Source organism: Hibiscus syriacus, unplaced genomic scaffold (assembly GCF_006381635.1).
Source record: "Hibiscus syriacus cultivar Baekdansim isolate YM2019G1 unplaced genomic scaffold, ASM638163v2 tig00110332_pilon, whole genome shotgun sequence".
Taxonomy (NCBI): domain Eukaryota; kingdom Viridiplantae; phylum Streptophyta; class Magnoliopsida; order Malvales; family Malvaceae; genus Hibiscus; species Hibiscus syriacus.
In genome coordinates this window covers 3572132-3596377 of record NW_024062688.1, presented here as the reverse complement: position 1 = coordinate 3596377, position 24246 = coordinate 3572132, and the positions used below count along the sequence as shown (strand labels likewise).

The 24246-nt window shown below is 33.9% G+C and overlaps 1 long non-coding RNA gene and 1 pseudogene across 1 annotated transcript; one reads left to right on the top strand and one right to left on the bottom strand.

Moving 5' to 3' along the window:
- Positions 1–1753: 1753 nt before the first annotated feature.
- LOC120119930 lies at positions 1754–2501 on the bottom strand. Its single transcript, XR_005515870.1, has 3 exons — positions 2369–2501; positions 2232–2302; positions 1754–1937 (listed from the first exon to the last, which is right to left on the bottom strand). It is a non-coding gene; the product is annotated as an uncharacterized LOC120119930 (long non-coding RNA).
- A 17489-nt stretch (positions 2502–19990) lies between these two features.
- On the top strand, positions 19991–22957 carry LOC120119275 (annotated as a pseudogene).
- The last annotated feature ends 1289 nt before the right edge of the window (positions 22958–24246 follow it).

The following is a 24246-nucleotide window of genomic DNA, read 5'->3' as shown; positions in this document are numbered from 1 at the left end:
CAGGAATATGTCTTACTCCTGTCAGCTTCCAGGTGGTCTGGTTTGGCAGCTTTAGTCGGATGTCTCCTTTTCCGACGATCTTCAAGGTTTCATCATCAGCAAGATGAACCTTCCCAAAATCACCACTGACATAGTTCTCCATGATTTCTTGGCATGACGTGGAGTGGAAAGATGCCCCTGAATCCAAAATCCATGATTCAATCGGACTGTTAACGCTTAAAATCATGGCATCACTTGTCTCCTCCGTCATGTTGGCAGATTCCTGTGCGCCGGTATTTTTCTTCGGTGCTCGGCAATCTCTTTTGAAGTGGCCCTTCTTGCCGCAATTATAACAGGTAAAATCTTTATTTCCTGTTCTTGATTTTTCCCCTTCTGGATTTCGATCTGCCACGATTTGAATTCTTTCTGAAGTTCTCCCTCTGGACTCCGTGTGCAAGGCTGAGGAGGTTGATGCTTCACCCGATTCTCTCCGTCGAATTTCTTCGCTCAGTACCAGATCCCGAACATCGTCGAATTTTAATTTGCTGTTTCCCGACAAACTGTTGACTGCTGTAACAGTAGCATTCCAACTGTCTGGTAAAGATGATAAGAGAATTAAAGCTCGAACTTCATCATCAAATTCAATTTCCACTGAACTCAACTGGGTTGTGATTGTGTTGAGTTCATTTAGGTGTTGTGCCACCGATGCCCCTTCCTTCATCCGCAAATTGAATAATCGCCTCATCAAATGAACTTTGTTTGAGGCCGATGGCTTCTCATACATACTGGAGAGAGTCGTCATAAAACCCGCCGTGGTCTTTTCCTTTGCTATGTTGAAAGTAACATTGCGGGATAACGTCAGTTGGATAACTCCGAGGGCTTGTCTGTCGAGAAGAGCCCAGTCTTCATTCTTCATGCCCTCTGGTTGTTTTCCTGAGAGGGGTTGATATAGATTTTTCTGGTATAGAAAATCTTCAATTTGCATCTTCCAAAATCCAAAGTCTGCACCATCGAACTTTTCAATTTTCACCTTCCCTTCATCTGCAGTCATCGCTCCCACTCGAATCTGGCTTCGTTTGGATCGTTTCTGACAATTTTTGCGAACTGCCGTGTATTAGAACACCTCCGTCGACAAACTCGTATCGCCGACCGAATTTCACTATTCACGAAATTCACTATTCACGTGAATAGTAATCCGAATAGTAACCTCGCAAAAAATTGACAAAATTCACAACCCAAAAGCTCTGATTACCAGTTGTTGGGAAATAAACCAAGTACAAGTAATTTCCCTATAATCAGATTAGTGAGAATGCAAAATAAAAGCGGAAAAATAATACCCGAAATTGATAACGGAGTTTAGCCAATTGTGCTTACGTCTCCAGACTGCTGCGGATCTTTTACTAAGAGAGAAAATTTACAGGTGTTTACAAAACATTCACTACTCACAAGAAAACTCTCTAGTATTAGGAGAAAGAAATGATTTTTGGGATGGTTTTAAAGCTAAATGAACTAGGGTATTTATAGTTGAAACTTAAGGACTTAATCATGTAAATACCCTAAAGCTTAGGTATTAATTGTGATTATCCCATTATCATTTTTCAACAAACATCTACCAAACTTTGAAAAACTATTTTTCAAATAAACATTTACCAAACTTTGAAAAACTATTTTTCAAATAAACATTTACCAAACTTTGAAAACCATTTTTTCAAAATTGGTTACCAAACTTGAAAATCATTTTAATACTTTCAACACAAATAACATGAGAATCCTCTTGGGATCAAGCAGCCATGGCGGAGGAGGCAGTCTGCAAATATTTCTCCTCATATTAAATCTGCTTTCAGTCGCTGCAGCGATACTGCCGGTCGTAATGGTGATCTGATGATGAACTTGTTGGTTGGTGGCAGGACCGGTGGTCCCGGAAACCACCACAGTGGGCTTTTCAGGCATACACGACCCTACCAGAGTAGTTGAATTACAATTAATTCAATGCTCAATCAATAAAACCAATGTAAACTAACAGTATTTTTTTCCCTGAAATTCAAATAATGCATGCGAAAAAGATTGCAGCTAAGACAAGTGCATCAACAAAAAGGACACTTACTCTCAAGAATCTGTCCTTTGCACACCAAGCTAATTAAACATGCGGTAGTACATGGTAAATTTTTCCTGGAATTTTCTTTTGGGGGAAGTTGAAAAGAAAAAAGACAAATGGAAAATTGGCAACGCAATTGTGAAGGAAAAGTTTGTACCTCTGGGTGAAGAGGAAACAAAAGAATCTGGTGGCGACCCTTTTCGTGAAAGGCTTCTCTGCGGAAATTTTCTAATCAAACATGTGACATTAAAAAAACACAGCATGTTTCGAATTATGTCAATAAAGGAAACTTACTGTGATTCTTGGATTTGGATTCATTTCTTTATCGAATACTCCATGAGAGAAACTTTCCATGTCGATGGAAAAACTATCGGATTTATCAGTAGGTGTGTATTGGAATCCGTTAGAAAGATCCAAAATTGAAATCTTTTGAATGGATTTCTTCTCTTCTGACACACCATCCTCTTAGGAAGACTCTAAATTCTATGAAGAACCCGACCAGACACAGTCAGAGGAAAACAGAAACAAAAGCAAAAAAACCAAGAGATTTTATACTTACCAACTTTGGATTTTCCTTCATGTCCATCATTTTCTCGAGAAAGTGACGGGAAGATTAACAGAAAAAGAAAACAATAAAGGGAGGTTCAGAAGGAAGAACAAGAAGTGGGATTAAGAGTCTATACAGAGTCAGCAACTGCGTATCCAGTGGGGCAGTCTCAATCAAACCATTTGATTACAACAAAGAGATTTTCCAACACGAAAAAAATTATTCTTGATATCTCATATCACCTCTTTGTTATAACTAAAATTTTATTTCAATCTCATTGTTACTTTTAAAAAATTACTGCCTACCAATATTAAAGAAGTACTAAAATTATCGTCTACAAGCACATCTATTCCAAATGTCATGTATCATGTTTAGAGTTTTGTATTTTAGGGATTAGATTTTAAGTTTATAAATTTAGGTTTGACGGTTTAAGATTTAAAATCTCATATTAAAATAAAAAATCGTATAAAATAAAGTTTACACAACCAATGTATCAAATATAAATTTTTAAAGAAAAAAATATGTAATATATAGATTGTGCAAACTAAAATTTGCACAAATTTATTTTTTAATGTCAATGTGTGTTATTTAACTTGTAAAGTTTATATTTTAAGTTTTAAGGTTTACGATGATAAATTTTAAGATCATTTGATGAAATCTAATAACTTATAATTAAAAGATGTAGTAAATTAAGCAATTATGAATTTAGCTTTTATCCTTTTACGCAATGAAAGGTCGCCAATACAATTATTTGTAATTAAACCATCTCTAACTTATAAAATAAATTCAAATTGAGGTTGACTTCTAAAAAGATATAACATAATAACCCTAACAGAAGGAGATGAGCTTGTACAAATGATTGACCTAAATTTAATTGATAATAAGTAAATGAATAAAGAAATTCAGTTTAAATGTATAATAGAAATAATAAAGAAAATAAGATAGCTTGGCCATAAATTATGGATGGAATTCAATAGCAGTTGTCGTGGAGGCAATGTTTATTGCAAGGTCATGTACTTCGCATTATCGAATAATTTAATTCCAGGTGGGCAATTAGAGCCATCAACACACATTGCTTAATGTCAACACACCTTTTTCGTCCTATTAGGATTCAAACTCCTAAAAATAGGATAGAATTTTAGGATTCAAACTCCTAAAGATATGATAGAATTTTGCTAGGATTCAAAAAATAGGATAGAATTTTATGATTTAAACTCCTAAAGATAGGATCCACAAGCACTATAAATAGCCATTGTAACTCACCATTGTAAGACACGATTTACACACAAAACATAGAGGAAAGCACGAGAAGATACAAAGGCAAAGCTATTGTAAATGATTCGAAAAATAAATAAAAGGTAGTATCTTTTTTACTTTTGATTTGGTCTCTTACATTTACGTTTTAATTATTATTATTTATTTAACTTTATTTATAAGCACATTTCCCTGTTACTCATTTATTAATTGTTTTGTTTTTTTTTTTTCATGTAATATTTTTTTTTTACATTTTATGTATTTCTTTTACTTTAGTATATTTTTATTTTTTAGATTATATTAAATATATATTTTTATCAGTTTTATTAATTTTATATATATATATATTATATTTACTTTTTTTATTTTTTATTTTATATATATTATTTTACTTTTATTATTATTTATTTATTTGTTTTATTTCTATATTTTTTTTTTTCTTCTTTTCTTTATTTTTATATTTATTTTACTACTATCTTTGTTTTCTTTATCTTATCTTTTATTTAATTTGTTTTCTCTTTATTTTAATTTAATTAATTTATTTATTTCTTACCTTTTTATCTATTACATTTTTATCTAACATGGTTTTTGACCTTTTTAAGGCCACACCTTTAAAACTATCTAAGGTAAGTAATTGTGATCGTATTTTTACCTTTTAATTTTAAATTACAATTTTCTTAATTTAAGACAACCGACAAATTACGTAGTACCGAAAGGGCGGTTCAAGGGTGCTAATCCTTCCTTGACCGTAATCGACTCCCGAATCCGACATGTCTTTGGTAAGACGCAGATCAGGTAAGATATGAGGTATCCGATTAACCTATTTATTTTTTAAATAAATAATCGGTGGCGACTCCAATCACATTTTTCAAGTCGAAGCCCAATTCCGGGGCCCAACCGAAAGACGGTTACGACAGCTTGGCGACTCCGCTGGGGACCGTAAGTGAGTCAGGCTAAGGTAATTTCCAGTTGTCTTTTTAATGAAAAGGGTAAGTTTAAATTTTAAGGTAACATTTCGATCCTTATTGCTTACTTTTGATTATATTTTCGAAGTAAATAGTTGTACTGACCGTTTTTTAATGATTTCAGCCCTTAAAGATTTTTCATCTAAAGGCTCTATACCGAGCTCCGAACCCTATTTAAGTGGGGGTGAAAGCGACACCTTCGTGTGAATTTATTCTCCGTATGGGCCTAGCAAGTAACCTTCGGGATTCATATACCTTATGCCTTCGTGTGAATTTATTCTCCGTATGGGCATAAGGGAATGTTTCCTCTCGAGTTTAACTTAGTCCACACAAGCCTGTGATGGGTTTAGGACTAAGGGTCTGGCAAGCCCAAGGGGGCACCAGCAATTTTTATGATCTTTTTTTTTTATTTTTTTTCACCTCACTAACTCTTTTCATCTTCTTTTATTTTATTTTTTTTATTTCATCACTTGCATCATAAAAGGTCATTGATCCACTAAAAGTGTTTGTTAAAACTCGAATAATCTGAATCCATGGACAAGGTGTTGTAATACAAGAGATTAAAAACCCCGAGGTACGACTATGGTCCGAGAAGACTCAGAAAAATGGAGATAGTCTTCAAGGAAGCTATGTGTCAGAGCTTGTTAGCTACACCTCTATCAGTTTAAAACAGAATAATGTGCAAGAACTTCGAGACATATGAGATAGTTGGAAGAATGATCGGAAACAGAAGTTCAATCAGCGGTATGGTGACATTGCACTTTTGCTTCATGTTAAGACCAATGAGCCCTTAATCAGAGTCTTGGTTCAATTTTAGAACCTGAGATACAATTGCTTCACTTTTAACCAGGAGGATATGGTACCTACCATCGAAGAGTATACTACATTGCACTGTGAAAGCAAACTGGAGCGAGCCTACATCAAACACATCAAAGTCAGCCTTTCAAGAACGGACTGGCTAAGATTGCAGGAGTTGATGAAAAATGGGTGACTGACCGACTCCGAAACAAAGGTAACGGGCAGACTATAGACCTTTTTGCACTAGGTCTGTATGGCTTGATCATCTTTCCGAAGGTTTTTAGGATGCATTGACGCAGCCGTGGTGGAACTATTTGAGCAACTTCCGAAACGAGTCACCCATCACCGACCCTCAGCCGCGACCTTTTGGTCTCTAAACCATTGTCGAAGACTGGCGGAGGTAGATTCATTGGATGTGTTCAGTTCCTTCAAGTCTGGATTCACATCCACTTCTAGAAGACTGGGGTTGCCTACTGTAGATTAACACTACTATTCACCTTGAGAGAGTTCATCACCATGACAGGATATGAAGGCGCTTCAAAAGAGAAATGGATGAAAGTCTTCACTCTCTACAGGACCGGGATATTACCTGGAGAGCCCCCTGGTTATTCCTCAGTGATGTTCTTTTCAAGTGTGGGAATCTGACACTATGACCCTATTTGGACTTTGAGGTGCAGTTGGGTATGCTCCGTTGTTGGCACTTAGACAGTATGGGGACATCAGTTTGTCCCAGCAACATATGGATTATCTATATCAGAGTTTATGTATCACGATGACAGTTATAAGAGATGATCAAGAAGCAGTCGAGTCATGGAAGAAAGTATCTCGGATGGATGTCTAGAAGATTTAGTCCGAACATACCTTTATTGTTTTATGTCTCTTACAAGATAAAACATTTTTGTCTGAATAAGGATATTATGATATGGACACTTTTCTGGATCAATGCCTCGAACATTTCATGCATTTTGCATTTGCATTTTGCCTTTTTGCATTTTCATCTACATTTTAAGCATTTTCACAAACATGAAATTAAGTCGTGAAGGGCTCGATGAAGCGAATTTAACCACATGGAAGCAAGATTGTAACAGTAGGAGCCTGATCAGCTGATTGTAGGACAAAGCTTGCCAGGATGATCTAAGAAAAGAATCTCCATATCCTAAGGCCACGATGTTGAAGCTGCTAGCTGTTACCACGTAAGAAGCCCCAAACATTCCTCTGAAACCTGTAAGGCGCTTGCCGAAGAAGGGGGCATGGCATATACCATTTGCACTTAGAGGATTGTTTTGTTTGAACACGTCTTTGATCTTTCGCTTAATCTGTTAAATGATTGAATTTATCTACTTTCAAGGTAGAGCAATTGAACAAATTTTAATCTTAGTTCTTCGAATATTAATGAATTAAGGATTCTTTTAATTCTTCAAGAATTATAGATTTTTGACATATGACAAGATTAGACCTTTCTTATCCTGTCTCAAACCCCCAAAATGAAATACCTTGATCAAAAAGACCAAATTTGACATTACCTCCATTTGAAATTCTTGAACATTATCTTTATCTTTTGATACACCCATACCTTCTTTGAGTCAATAAGATCACACAACTCTTTTTAGACTCAAATTAACCTTTTTTACCATTAAAACCCAAGGCATTGAGTTGTTCATTTGAACATAAGCATTCTTCCAAGATACAATTTGGGGCATCTCGCCAGGAGCCTGAACATTGAGATATGTTGGGAGCAAGGAGCAAAAAAACAATTCATTCGAAATAATTCTATCATGCATTAATTGCATTGTTTTCATGTGAATAGAATTATCCTGAAATCTATCCCCCTGGGGATACTCTTCTGTGAAGACTTACATGTATGAAATGATGAACGGTTTTCTTTCTTTATCCCTTCACAACAGGAGAAAATATATCCCCTTGCATCCCCTTTTGAGCCTAGTATTTTTTTTTCTGATTCAACCCTAACCAAGGATCACCCTCCACACTGGGGGGCAAGGTGGAGAAAATCTGCTCACATGAGTGAAGACATTGATTCAGATGAGATACCGAAAGGTGAACAAATGCCAAGTGCGATGATTCAATCAGAACAAAAAGGGCAAAAAGAAAAAAGAAAAGAAGCAAAAAAGGAAAAAAACAAGAACAAAAATAAAAAATGGGACAAAAAGCACATGCAAAATTCCCTAAAGACAAATGGTGCATCAAGCTTCAATGAGATTGATCAAGCACAATCATTCCCGAATCACTGAATCCCTTCACTCAAAGATCATAGAGCATCAAGAGAAAGAGACATTTTGAGCAAGACAAGATTGATGGCATTAGAATGAATTGATCCTTGGTTCAATACCCTGAAACACTTATTTGGGCCTATTTATCCTTTTCTTTCATAACCACGAACCCTGGCCTACATTACGTGCCTTAAAAGTCCCTTCTAATCATACATGGATTTCTAAACAGAAGAGACTATCTTCAGATTTCATCCCGCCCATCAGGATTAATCTTTGTTTGCAAAAAAACAATGTAATTAATGTATGGTAGAGAAAAATAACAAAGGGGGGTTCAAGACGTAAATCCTGAATAACGTCTTGAAACCAAAGGAGGGTTCGAGTTGAAAACCTGAAAAGGCGACTCGAATATAAAAATTGTGCAACTGAGGCGATCATGTAAATTCCTTGATAAGGCATCGCACAATCCGAGTGTGACCATAAAAGCTGGGAGTCGGAGAACACTTTCAGTAGATGAGCATGTAAGCTACCCCATCAAACCTTTGAGCATCAAATGTCAAACCATTTAGCATCAAATGAACAAAAATACCAAACCTTTGACCAAACACAATAACCTGAGACTTTTTATCCTTTCTTTGCTTGACCATTTCCCAGAAATAGCCTTGATTTGGGCGCATGTCAAATAGCTATAATTTATTGAAGGATTGACATTGTAATTAATTCTTTGATATCCGATGAACTCTAGTTTTATGATTCATCTCAATTGTAAAACCATGAAAGTGACAATATTTTCAAAACTTTGGATTAAACATTTTTCAAAACTCTTTATTGATATTTTCTAAAACTTTGAAAATAAAAGAGAAAGAAAAACATTTTTTTCAAACAAGACAGTCTCTCTAGAGTGGATCTTGGTAAATGACATGTGACTCTTAGACACAAAACTCATACTCAGAATCAATGCTGAAGCAAGAAATGAGGAACATTTGGGGCATCTTTGAAGATTCAACATGAAATATTGGGGTATTTTTGGATATTGGGGCATCTTTGGGGATTCAACATCCTAATGCAAATTATCAGACCTTTTTCAGGAGATAAAACATAACCAATTCATGTTACATGCATCTTATGCATACATTTTATAACATCATATTTGTCATTTTTTTCCCACATACACAATTTTTGCAGCTTTTAGAGTCAAGTTTCGACTTCAAGACGAAGGATACTCGATTCAAAAGCACCTTTACAAATTGATATCGGTTGCTTAGCTCAGCAGCAAGAAGCTACACTTCAACCAACTCGACAGATAGAAAGATCGACATTCATTTTCAGATTCGACATTTCCAATATAAATTCTGTCTCGCTTGAGACAGTCTCATTTAATGCAGATGATTATCTCACTTGAGATTGCTTTTTTAAAACAGACTTTGTCTCACTTGGGACTGTTTTACTCGAAAGAAGATTTATTTCACTCATGATTGTTTTTCTTAAAACAAGATTTGTCTCGCTTGAGACCGTTTTCACTAGAAGAGTTTTGTCCCTCTTGAGACAGTTTCCCTTGAAACAAATTTTGTCTCCCTTGAGACAGTTTTTGTCTCCCTTGAGACAGTTTCTCTTGAAACATAAACATTGAAAACATTTCCCTTGAAATAAATATTCGTCTCTCTTGAGATAATTTCCCTTGAAACAAAATTTTGTCTCTCTTGAGACAGTTTCTCTTGAAACAAATTTCGTCTATCTTGAGACAGTTTCCCTTGAAATAAATTTTGTCTCTCTTGAGACAGTTTCCCTTGAAACAAAATATTTGAATATGTTTTATTTGAAACAAATTTCGTCTCCCTTGAGACAGTTTCTTTTGGAACTAAGTTTTGTCTCTCTTGAGACAGTTTCTCTTGAAACAATTTTCGTCTATCTTGAGACAGTTCCCTTGAAACAAAACCTTTGAATTTATTTCCCCTAAAACAAATTTTATCTCCCTTGAGACAGTTACTCTTGAAACACAAAATCTTCAATTTTATTTCCATTAAAACATAATTTTGTTTCCCTTGAGACCGTTTCTCATGAAACACCAGATATCTTTGAGATCGTTTCCCTTGAAACAAATTCTATCTCTTTCAAGACAACTTCTTTTGAAGCATCATCTGAACCGTTACACTCAGCTCAGGCACATACTTGAGATGGTCGAGAAGCATTTCTCAAATCAAAAATAGAATGTGCACATCAGATTTGAACATTTGAAGAATTCAAGATCAGGGATTAAAATTTGAAGATTCAAGAATCAAGATTCCAGATAGGCAACTGGAAGATCGAGATTTCTCTCCAGAGCCCCAGATAACATATTTGCATATGCATTTTAGGCACACCTAAGAGCATTGCATCCTAGCATCACATATGCATAACTTTTTCAGTTTTAGCTAGAGTCATTTCAACTTCGCGGCGAAGGATATTGACTCAAAGCGACCAATTTGCTCGAGAGTGATTTCAACTTCACGACGAATGATACTAGCTTGAAGCCAAACTTCACAATAAAGGGTCTCCACGGTTTCAACTTCAGCGAAGGGAATTGTGTCCACCCGCAACATAAAATACTTGGATTTCAACTTAACGCAAAGGATATTCAAGTCAAGGTTCAACTTCACAACGAATGGCCATCCGCGATTTCAACTCCACGCGGAGGATATTGTGGCACTCGAGACACGCAAGTTCAACTTCACAACGAAGGGACGGCTGGTTGTCAACAAACAACTTCTCAATTTCAGACCAATTTCAACTTCACAACGAAGGATATTGGACTCCAGACAACGCAAGTTCAACTTCACGACGAATGGACCGCTGCTTGTCAACAATAAATTCTCATTTCAGAGCCAATTTCAACTTCACAACGAAGGATATTGGACTTCAGACAACGCAAGTTCAACTTCACGACGAAGGGACCGCTGATTGTCAACAACAACTTCCCATCTCAAAGCCAATTTCAACTTCACAACGAAGGATTGGACTCCAGACAACACAAGTTCAACTTCACAACGAGGGACGGCTGTTTGTCAACAATAATTTCTAGTTTCAGGGCCAATGTCAACTTCACACGAAGGATATTGGACCCAAGACAGCACAAGCTCAACTTCACAGCGAAGGGGCGGCTGACTGTCGACAAGCATTTCGGAGCCAATCTCAACTTCACAGCGAAGGATATTGGACTCGAGACAACACAGTTCAACTTCACAGCGAAGGGACGGTTGGTTGTCAACAAACAATTTCCCAATTCCAGAGCCGATTTCACTCCACGACAGAGGATATCGTGCTACCCGAGACAACCAAGTTCAACTTCACAACGAAGGGACGCTGGTTGTCAACGAACAACTTTTCAGTTTCATCCGCGATTTTAACTCCACGACGGAGGATATCGTGCCACTCGAGACAACACAGTTCAACTTCACAACGAAGGGACGGCTGGTTGTCAACAAACATTTTTTCAATTTCAGAGCCAATTTCAACTTCGCAGCGAAGGATATTGGACTCGAGACAACAAGTTCAACTTCACAACGAAGGGACGACTGATTGTCAACAAGATTTCGTTCAGAGTCAATTTCATCTTCAACAGCGAAGGATATTAGACTCGGCATACACTCAACTTCACAGCGAAGGGCGGCTGACTGTCAACAAACATTTCCCAGTTCCAGAACCAATTTCAACTTCACAGCGGAGGATATTAGACTCGGAACAATATTTGGATTTCAACTTCATGGCGAGGATATCCAATTCTCAGGCTCAACTTCACGACGAAGGGGCCCTGTACGATTCCAATTTCACAAACAGATTGACCCAACTTCACGACGAATGAGTAATCTGTAATGCATCAACACCGAAGTCTTCAGGTCAAGTTTCACCTTCACGACGAAGTATCTTGATCCAGAAGATGATTCAAAGGCCACTCGCCAAAAGCTTTGAGTTCGATTCCAACTTCACGACGAAGGATATAGTGCTCAGAAGCTTCCAGATGAACTCGACTCACGACGGAGGAGTCATCCGTAACTCAATTCGACAGGGAGTTTATTGAAACTCATAGTCAATTTTCAACTCCACCGAACGAAAAGTGGTCTTTCAATCTTTGCCCTATCCCCGTTACGACTATGGGCAAAGAGGGGCAGCTGTCAACACACCTTTTTCGTCCTATTAGGATTCAAACTCCTAAAAATAGGATAGATTTTAGGATTCACACTCCTAAATATGATAATTTTGCTAGGATTCAAAAAATAGGATAGAATTTTATGATTTAAACTCCTAAAGATAGGATCCACAAGCACTATAAATAGCCATTGTAACTCACCATTATAAGACACAATTTACACACAAAACATAGAGGAAAGCACGAGAAGATACAAAGGCAAAGCTATTGTAAATGATTCGAAAATAAATAAAAGGTAGTATCTTTTTTACTTTTGATTTGGTCTCTTACATTTACGTTTTAATTATTATTATTTTATTTATTTAACTTTATTTATAAGCACATTTCCCTTGTTACTCATTTTATTTAATTGTTTTGTTATTTTTCTTTTTCTTTTTTTTTCATGTAATATTTTTTTTTTACATTTTATGTATTTTCTTTTTTACTTTAGTATATATTTTTATTTTTTAGATTATATATAAATATATTATTTTTTATTATCAGTTTTATTATTTATATATTATAATATATTTTTTTTTATTTTTTTATTTTATATATATTTTTACTTTTTTTATTATTTTTATTTATTTGTTTTATTTCTATATTTTTTTCTTTTTTTTCTTTTTCTTCTTTTTCTTTATTTTTTATATTTATTTTACTTACTATTTTATCTTTGTTTTCTTTATCTTATCTTTTATTTAATTTGTTTTCTCTTTATTTTATTTTAATTTAATTAATTTATTTATTTCTTACCTTTTTATCTATTACCTTTTTATCTAACATGGTTTTTTGACCTTTTTAAGGCCACACCTTTAAAACTATCTAAGGTAAGTAATTGTGATCGTATTTTTACCTTTTAATTTTAAATTACAATTTTCTTAATTTAAGACAACCGACAAATTACGTAGTACCGAAAGGGCGGTTCAAGGGTGCTAATCCTTCCTTGACCGTAATCGACTCCCGAATCCGACATATCTTTGGTAAGACGCAGATCAGGTAAGATATGAGGTATCCGATTAACCTATTTATTTTTTAAATAAATAATCGGTGGCGACTCCAATCACATTTTTCAAGTCGAAGCCCAATTCCGGGGCCCAACCGAAAGACGGTTACGACACTTAATCTTAAATTACCATTTCTTTGTCCAAAAATTTATAAATAAATAAAGCGTTGAACATAATCAACATTTAATAATTATCCCAAATAACAGAGACATTAATGGTTCTATGAACAAATATCTTTTTAATCTTTATTAAGCATTGATCATCGGATTTATTTTTTTAATTGGTTCATTCAACGGATCACATTATTGATTATGGATAAAAGATGTAACAATTTGTACCAGCTGACGTGGAGATTCAACAATGAAGTTTCCTTCTGAAAACAAGTATTATATGTGCAGTTCGTCACCCGTCTTTGAAAGCAGAATTAAGCCAATAATTCAGATAGCAGTTGTCGAGGGTTTTTGAGTGGATGATACGTCTATTTGTATCAAACGATCGTTGTTCATATTTTGTATTATTTTATTTAATAAATCTTTAACGAGTAAACTAAAACGGATACCATTGACCTTTAAGTGATATACCGTTTATATCACTGAATTTTAATTTTCCTAATTACAACAATAAAATTTGGTTTTAACTTAAATTATGCCAATGAGCTGTTAAAATCCAAACGATGTGATGACATGGACAAAACCATACCGTTTTGATGTGACTATTGATGTCTAATTTGATGTTGTTTTATGTATTAAACTTTGGGACGTATCGATTTTGCTACTAAACTTTTTAATAGCTCCATTTTTTATACTATATTTTCCTACCTCCAACGACAACCAATCACCACCTGTGAGAAACATTATTTCGAGAAGAGGAACAACATATCTAAAAATTAGTCTCATTGGACGATCATCGGAAGATATAAAAATATTAGCAACTTGAACTTTTAAATGGATCTTCAACGATTTTGAGTGAGTTTTGTGGAAAACTAATGCTAAGAGAAGAAAGATGAGTGAAATACGAACGTTTTGGTAACAATCTTTCCACAAAAAGATGATTAGTGATGGGAGATGATTGATTGTCGTTGGCAACCGGAGAATTGCAATGCCAAAAAGGAAATTGTGTAAAAGTTTAGTGGCAAAATCAAACCCTAAAGTTCAATACATAAACAACGTCGTTTTGGGCATCAATGTCGTTGAAAAAAAGTCATGTTGTCCACATCATAACAGTGACGCAAAGATTTGTCCACGTCATTGTGCCTTTAAAATTTAATGGCTAAGTGATATAATTAAAGTTAAAATCAAAGTTCAATGCTATAATTGAAGAGATTGAAAGTTCAATAGTATAAACGATACACAACTTAAAGTTCAGTGGTATATGGTGCAGTTTACCCAACTTTAATTTTTTACGGATTAACTTATAATTTCACAATATTTGAAGGAAGTAGATAACAAAGTTTTCATATTGGGTAAGCCAAATCCTGCTTCCATTGTTGAGAGGGGTGTAGAAGAAAAACCATCAGCAATATTAAATTATCTGAAGGAATTAATAACATTATAAAAGTCATATCAAATTATAGAAACACAAATTTAAATTTGAGATGATGAGGATACTTAAACCAGATTTGTCCTTTTCGATTTCATAGTTTAGGCAAGAGGAAAAGGCTGAGGAACTTAGCTGTTTCTTTTATGGCGATAATAAGAGCACAAAATCAAAAGTACGAGCAGCGGTGTGACACAACTTTACCCAGCAACAAGCAGCTTAAGAATCAAGAGAGTATTTTTAGTGTTAAATGCTACAGGGCTCATTGCTCCAATATAATGGTACAAATTAAAGTCTTAAACTTAGGGTTAAGGCCTTTTGTCACATGTAATGAAAATAATCAAAAAAATATTTAAATCATGACAACTAAATCTTAGGTAAGACGTAAATTTACTTAGAAAAGATAAATTTTTTTAGGTATTCGTCTTTATCTAACTTAAAAGGTTGATGACAACTTTAAGTTATATTTTTCACAAAGTCAAGATTTGTTCCGAGATTAAAGACTGTTCCGACAATGGTGGATGAGGTTTCGAGCAGGTGGTGGCATGTCTAGGTTTGTACAGGGATTCAATGAATGGTTTTTAGCTTATGGTAAAATACAAAAATGTTTACTTTCGATTGAGTTTTTTAAATTTATGGTCACTGGATTAAAAATATAATAATATATGATTACTTTTGTTTTATTTTAACTAAGATGTGGTCAACTGGGACGTTAATTTCGGTTAGTTTAATGATGTGTCACGTTAGTAAAAGGGTTTAATTTTTATTTTAACCCTTGAAATTTAGATAAAATACTAATTAGAGACCTTTTTATAAATTCAAAGTAGTTTAGAGATAAAGTTCTAATTTACCCTTTTTAATATACTTTTGTTCTTCCCCCGAGTTCCCCACTTACGCCGTCAAATACCCCCCCTTGCCGTTCATCTTTGCACAAGAATCATAATAGATAAAATAAAAGAATCGTTTATATTTATTTTTTTAATCACCTTTAGGTTCACCATAGAACTACATTCGGGGATTTCTTTTCCTCTTCTTTCTCTGATAGCATACTACTAAAACAATGACAAAGATAAAGAGAAATACTCGTCTCCATAACTACACCCACAACGAGATTTGTCTCCGAGTTATCATTAGACCCACTCTCTAACGTCAAATCGTTAGACGTGGAACTACCGCTGCCACTTTTGTTAGGAGTTGAGGAAGAGTTGTCGGTACCATTTTTAACAGATGGAGGAGGAGAAGGAGAAGGTAATGGAGGAGATGGAGGAGGGTGGAATAGAGGAGGATTGTTAGTATGATTTTTACTATTAGATTTCGATGGCTTGGGTGGTGGTTGTTTTGGTGGAGGTGGAGAGGATTTCGGTGGTGGTGGTGATGATGATAAGATTTTGGGCGGTGGGGGAGAGGGTAGGGCTGGCAATGGATCGGAGATGGGTCTGGTGGAGCTTCATCCGCCCCATCACCCGCGGTCCAAATCTCCATCCACACCATCCATCACCCACCAAAAATTTCATCCATATCCGCTCCATCCATCATCCGCGGGTGGAGCGGGTGGAGCGGATGAGAAATAGATGATACTATGAACAAAACCTATTTTTCCATCCTAAGCTCAAATTCTTCTAACATTCATAGAAATCAAACATTGATACTCAAACATTCATAGAAACCAAAACATGAACAATAAATTTTCATCAAATTCAAACAAAAACAAAATGGAACACGGTTTATATAGTCTTGTGCACTATGTTTGTGATATATTTTTCAAGTGAATAAATGCATCATGTATAGTCTTGTACACCAAATATAATATTCAAATCTTCATCAACAAACTATCACTTCTCAAAAGTCCTCTCCATCCTAGTATCAATAGGGATAAACTAATATTAAAAAATTAGACATATTTTCAATAGGATAAAAGTCAGAATTAAGAGAATAAGAATATTTGCAATCATTCGTTTATTTTTTTAATATATAATATATATATATATATATATATATATATATATGGCTGGATGGATATATTAATGGGTGGATGGATGTTGCGGGTGATGAGTCAAAAAAATTTCATCCATATCCGACCCGACCAATCACCCGATCCATCCATCACCCGCCAATCATCTATTTCACAGCAGGTTTTCATCCATTTATTCGAGGCGGGTGGGTGGATAATCCACTCACCCATGGATAATTGCCAGCCCTAGGCGAGGGTGATGAACTTTTGGGTTTTGAAATTAAAGTTAAATGGTAAAGGAATCATTTTGAATATTTTAGAAACATCGAGATGAATTCTAAAGGAATTCATATTGGTGGTTGAAATGTGAAATTTTCAAGACTCGTGTGAACTATTGATGGATATGAATAATGAGGGACTTGAAATGTCATTTTTGAAAGAGTTAAAGTTACTATTGGTCATGTGAAATGGATGCATTAATTACATTTTTAGCAATTTTTATACTAATATGCATCTATTATTTAGTGATGTTACTAGCATATATTTTGAAATGTACGTGTTTTATAAATAAATCTTATGTAGATCGTAACAAAAAAGGAGATCAAAACGAGCCAAAAGCAAAAGAAAAAAAAGTAAGAGGGTAATGAATATCAAAATAAAAGTTTGATATTGAGACATTTAAGGTTAGTGCATTCTTACCTACTTATAAATATTTGGGTAAACTACATAAATGACCACATAACTAAGGGTCGCGTCGCGAAATTTCTACTATTTTCAAATTTGCATCAATATGACCATTAAACTATTTAAATTGTTTCAATATAGCCACATGCTCTTAACATTTAACGGAAGTATTTACGTGATAGTTAACAAAATTGTATAATTAGGGCACGAGTCCTTGTAAAATTACGTACTTGCGGCGTTGGCATCCTACTTTGCTTTCTTTCATTTTGGTCACTACTTGTATATGATTTGTTTTCTTGGATTTTCATTTAATGCAATTTGATCATGATTATGTTTTTAATTTGTTTAATGCCTTAATTTGAGCATCAACTTTAAAATATTTTATTCTAATCATGCATTAAATTTATAGATTATAGTTAATATTTTTATATATTTAGGAATCAATTAAAATATTTTTATATATTATATATTATAGTTAATGATAGAAATAAAAATAGACAAGCGGGGACTTAAATCTAAGCCAATTGAGAATATGATAACACTTAAATTGCTGAAAAATATAATATATTATTTATAATTAATTTAAGGTTTTAATATTTTTAAATTAAATTTATTTTATATTTATTTATTAATGATTATATATATGAAATTATATTTATAATTAAATTTAAAATTTATTTAACATACCCGAATGGTTATGGACATGGGTTGGGTCGGGTCAGATTTTCGGTCCAGCCGACCTGACCTGAAAAATTATAAATCCTCCACCTGACCCGATATTTTTAGATAAAATCCGAACCCAACCGGATCCGACCTGAAATAATATATTTATTTAAAAATATTTTTTTATTCAATAAAAATAGGGATTTAGTTAACAGAAAATAATATATTGCAATTATCTCTAAATATATATGGTAAAATTATAATTTTTTTGGGTCAGGTCATATTGAGTATTTTTCACCCTAAACTCAAACCCGACCCAACTCGAACATAACCTTAAAGAAACCTGACCCGACCCTAACCATAATTTTTTAAAAAAATCCAACCCGAAATAAGGTCGAGTCAGAACTTGTTGGGTTTGGGTCTCATGCCCATCCTTACACCCGAACTCACGAACACAATTTAATATCAAAAGATAAATTTATGATTTGAATCTTAAATATTTTTTCTTATGATTATAGTTTGAATATTAAATTATATTTTAATGATTTCATATATATATATATATATTTATTTATTTATTTATTTATTTATTTATTTATTTATAATCATTATAAATAAATATGAAAACAATAAATTTAGTTTAAAAATATTAAAATCTTAAATCAATTATAAATAAACTATTAAATTTATTTTAGTGATTTAAGTTTTGTCATATTTTCAATTGACCTAGATGTAAGTTCTCACCTATCCGTTTTTATTTTTTTATCATATATATATATATAATATTTTAATTTTTTTCTACCTAAACTTGAACAAGTTATATAACATATATATTATCTTAATAATAAGTGTGAGAATTATTTTTTCTTCAAAATTCATCTTCATTTATTTCAATTCAAAAGGTGACATGTATCATCTTTTGATTGGATTGAAAAATTATTAAATTAATTAAATTGCACTATGCAAAAGGTGAAATGTGTCACAATTTGATTGGAGAAATTAATTTATTAAATTAAATTGAAATTAGGACCTAGTTAAATAAGAATTAAAGTCAATCTTGGTGATCAAATTGATTAATTCTAAAATCTAAGGGATTTAATCTATAAATTTAATACATGATTAGAATAAAAAAATTAAATTTAATGCCCAAATTGAGGCATTAGACAAATTAAAAATATAAGCAGGATCAAATTGCATAAATGAAAATCTAAGGAAACAAATCATATACAAGTAGTGGCCAAAATGGAAGAAAACAAAGCAGGGTACTAGCGTCGTGGATACGTAATTTTACAAGGACCCTCAGCTTAATTATATTAATTTTATTAATTGTCACACAAACATTTCCGTTAAATGTTAACAACGGGTGACTATATTGAAACCATTTTAATAGTTCAGTAGTCAAATTGATGAAAATTTTAATATAGTGGTAATTTCACAGCCCAATCCTTGGTTGTGTGGTCATTTATGTAGTTTGCCATAAATGTTTATATGATACGAGGGAGACTTACAATAAGTCAACTTATGATGAATTTGAAAGAAAAGGAATTTGAATTATATTATGAAATATTTTCTGAAATGGTTTATGGATAATTTGGGGAATGAAGTGCCTAAATACACTGATTTATAATGAAATAATTATTTATATTGTAATATTTAAAATGAGTTTGAGCTATGATTCTGAATATAAAGCTCATTATATGTGCATCGAGAGTTATTGTTACAATTAGCATGCCATGAGTTTGGAGCAAGGAGCTAGGCCAGCATCACTTTTTGGAGGATCACATCATCTTCTAATATCAATATGACATCTTTTTTATGTTTTTGACTTTTCTAGTTGGTGTGTATTTTGTATGGTTTGTATTTTTAGAAGATAAGTTTGGGTTGAATTTAGGTTTATGATGAAAAATATTTGACTCAACCTAAATAAATAATATAATTATATTTTATATATTTAGAGATAATTGCACTATTTATATTATTTTTTAATTAAGTTCCTATTTTATTAAAAAATAATAATTTGATGTTATTTTAGGCCAGATCAAGTGAAATGAACCTAAACTTGGGTCGGGTTTCGGGTGAAGGGTATAAAATTTTATGGTCGGATCGGGTAAGCCAAAAATCCGACGCATGCCCATCTCTAGGCATAAAGGTATGAATAAAATTTGATTTAATTTGAAAAAAATAATTTTGAGCTATTCAAATAAATTTAAGTTAGAGAATTAATTTTTAAGTTAGAGTTAAATTCAGATTTTATCGATTCATTAAATTTTAAAAAAAATAAATTTTAAAATTAAGTCGTTTTAATTTTTAACTATTAACTTCATTGTTTAGTTATTTAGTCCATAACTTTTTTGTCCATGATTATCAAAGTTCATGGAAACGTAAATGTTATAGATAATTACATCATTAGTATATAAGATATAGTTTTTGAACAATAATTTAGTTTGATTATCCTTTATAAAACAATATTAAGTTGACCATAGTTAATGGCCAGCTATAAATCAATATATTATATGGCATGGTCCCTTCACATTTTTTACTACGTTTTATGAAACTTCAATAATCTATAGTACTTTGATTTACTATTATCATCTTCAACTCTTGTGATTAACAAGGCTTAGCTTTGATGGTGATTGATGCCTTCCTTTAAGCTAATTTACTTTTTGATTCTGTTTCTCTACTTGTTTGATCTCTCAGTGGAAGCCAATCCAACTTTTTTATACAATTTCTGTTATGACAACCATACCACTTTCACAAGAAACAGCACCTATGCAACCAATCTCAATCTCCTCCTCTCTTCTCTCTCTTCCAACGCCGATCGGAGCGACGGATTCGACAACACGACGGTGGGACAACAGCCGCCCGACAGAATCTACGGTCTCTTCCTTTGTCGAGGGGATGTTACCTCCGATGTTTGTCGAGATTGTGTCACTGCTGCCGCCAGGAATGCTACTAGTCTTTGTCTCGTGGAGAAAAACTCTGATTTGGTACGATAAGTGCATGCTGCGTTACTCCAATGAATCCATTTTTTCGTTGATGGAAACCAGGCCCGGAGGGACCGTATGGGATAACGCCACCGTCAAGGAAGAAGAGGACTTTATCGACGTAGTGGCTTCGTTGGTGAAAGATGTAGCGAGCGAGGCAGCGGATGCTCCATTGGGTGCCACCAAGTTTGCAACCAAAGAGGTGAATCTTAGTGGCTCTCAAACGTTGTACAGCCTAGCACAGTGCACGCCGGATATTTCCGACACAGGTTGCAGTTTATGTCTTCAGGATGCTATCACACAGTTCTCGGATTGTTGTCGTCGAAAAGAGGAAGCAACTCGAGCGAGCTCATTGTTACCTAGCTGCAATGTTCAGTACGGATTAACCCCATTTTATAAATAAACTGCAGGGGATCTACCGCCGAGTCATTCAGGTTTGCCTATAGGATCATTTGTGCTATTACAATTTACAGACTTATACAACACAAAGGCAAAGCTCACTTTCAATCTTCATGTAGGGAAAAGGAAGATCTCATCACAGACAATCATTTACATTATTGAACCAGTTGTTGCTTTCTCGGTGATTTTGTTTACGTTTTGTTATTGCATTATAAGAAGGAAAGCAAGGAGTATACCCAATTTGCTAAATGATCAGAAAGGTAGGCAGATGGCTAAAATATTCTATATTTGCTCTTTCTGAAACGAATTACCATGAAATTGATGTCCTGTAAAATGCATGTTCATCGTAATCCATAGATAAAAGCATGGCCAGAACCATTAATTCTTTACAATATGATATGAGTGCAATCGAAGCTGCTACGAACAACTTCTCTGGTGCTAACATGATTGGTGTCGGTGGATTTGGCAGTGTGTATAAGGTACAAGTCGATATGATAATCGTAGCATTGCCGAGTCCGTTAACTTTAGAGCAATTTGGACTATTGAGTTGTTAACAACAGCTTAAGAACTTGTGCAATGCCTTTGGTGTTCAACCAGGGTGCACTTGCAGATGGACATGAAATTGCAGTGAAAAGGCTATCAAGAAGTTCTAAACAAGGAGCAGAAGAATTCAAGAACGAGGTTGCATTGGTAGCCAAACTTCAGCACCGGAATCTCGTGAGGCTGTTGGGATTTTGCCTCGAAAGAGACGAGAGGATTCTCGTCTACGAATTCGTCCCCAACAAAAGCCTGGACTACTTCCTATTTGGTCTACACCTCTTCAACTTAAACCTTAGATGCAAAGCGTACATATATGCCCTGAATTAAACTGTTGTTACCTATGCAGATACTGAGAAACAGAAGCAATTAGATTGGCCGACACGTCTCAAGATAATCGAAGGAACTGCTCGGGGACTTCTATATCTGCATACAGATTCGAGGATCAAGATTATACATTGCGACCTAAAACCAGGTAATATCTTGTTGGATGAGGATATGAATCCCAAAATATCAGATTTTGGGATGGCTAGAATTGTTGAAGAAAATCACAGCCTCGAACATACCAAGAAGATTGTTGGGACATAGTAAGTTCTTCATGCAGTAATCTTTCTACAACTGATCGACACAAGTAGACTAACAAATGCCCTTATCTTAGTGGTTACATTGCTCTAGAATATGCATTGCATGGGATATTCTCTTTTAAATCCGATGTGTATAGCTTTGGTGTATTGACACTGGAAATGGTTGGTGGTAAAACAAACTCCAGTTTCTAAAATCCTGACAGTGTTGACAACCTTATAAGCCATGTAAGTCCAACACATAATTTATTTAGATCATAAAAACATTCTATGAAGATGATTACACATCAGTGTTGGGATTGTTACAGGCTTGGAGGTATTGGAACGAGAGGACGCCGCTCGAGATGATGGATCCGAGTTTAAGAGATTCTTATGCGGGTGATGAAGTCATTAGGTGCATTCAGATCGGTTTGCTTTGCGTCCAACAAAATCCGAAGTCGAGACCGACGATGGCAAAAATTGTTCTGATGCTTAGTAGTTCTGCTATTACTTTACCAGCGCCGCAACAACCGGCCTTGTGTTTCGGTACTAAGACAAGAGGAAGCACTTCAAGTGCAGAGATGGGGTTGGATCAATCGACTAGGAGGTTCTAATGCTCAACAAATGATGTATCCATCACTGAACTATACCCTCGGTAGTAAGTTGAATCCATTTTTTTTCTTTTTTGAAAAGAATGATGAAATGTACCGTCTTGAATTTCATTAATTTTATGTAAAGGTTCTAAGTTGAACCTTATTTGTTTGACAGTAGTATGTATATTTACACAAAAGAAGCACCGATTTTCTAGTCAAAGATACAGCAATTTCAAGTACTTGGTAAGTACCAGCTTCGAACTTCATTGAGGATCTAGTTCGGAAATTGAAGCCTCGTTGACGGAGATTTGGATGGCTTTAGAATAAATTCAGTGAATGATTAGCACTATTACTAAGCCAATACTATCACATATTATTTCAAAGCAAAAAATCATGCATCATCAACATGTAAATCATACATCTTTTAACTTGTAGACTAAGCTCTCAAATCATATAAATCAGTTTTATATTAAAGACAATGCATATCATGTAATTTTACTCCATTGCTTGTAAGATCATCGATTTATTATTAGTTTATTTGAATCACGTGAAACAATTATAATACTGGATACCCAGATCTCCTTATAGCTTCTCAATATGATTTATAGAGTCCAATAATGTAATATCCTGATTTGGTTTAATTTAAATATTAAGATTTTAGTTAAAGTTATTCGAAAGCAAGGTTACTAATAATTTTTATTTTAAAACATTTTTCTCAGAATACCTAAATCATGAAGGCATTCTCATTTAAAATCAACATAAATAGGTTTAAATCAATTTTACAAAACATTATCTATTTAATTTGTTTAACGATGAGATTATTATTACGGTGGGGGGTGCGGTTGATATTATTATTATTATTATTTTATTAGGGTTAACTATATAGATGATCACTTACGTATGTGTTCTGTCCATTTTTGGTCCCTGATTTTAAAAAACATAAGATATGATCACTTTTATTTATATTTAATTAAGATGTGGTCACCCCAGTTAATTGCTGATAACATCAGTTAAATATTTTGATTATATTTTGATATAATCGCATATTTTATTCCTATTATTTATATATTCTTTTAATTTAGTCTTACTTTTAATAAATTAAAATAAATTTGATCCTCTAATTGAATGATGCCACATGTCACTGTTTAGTTGGAGGACTCACTTTATTTTAATTTAATATATTTATTTTCATCAATCAAAGAGTAACATGTGCTCCTCTGATTGAAAGAAAAAAAATTGAAACAAAAAAAAAATTAAAACTTGGTCACTTAAGGAACTAAACATGTATCTAACTATTAAGTTATGACTAT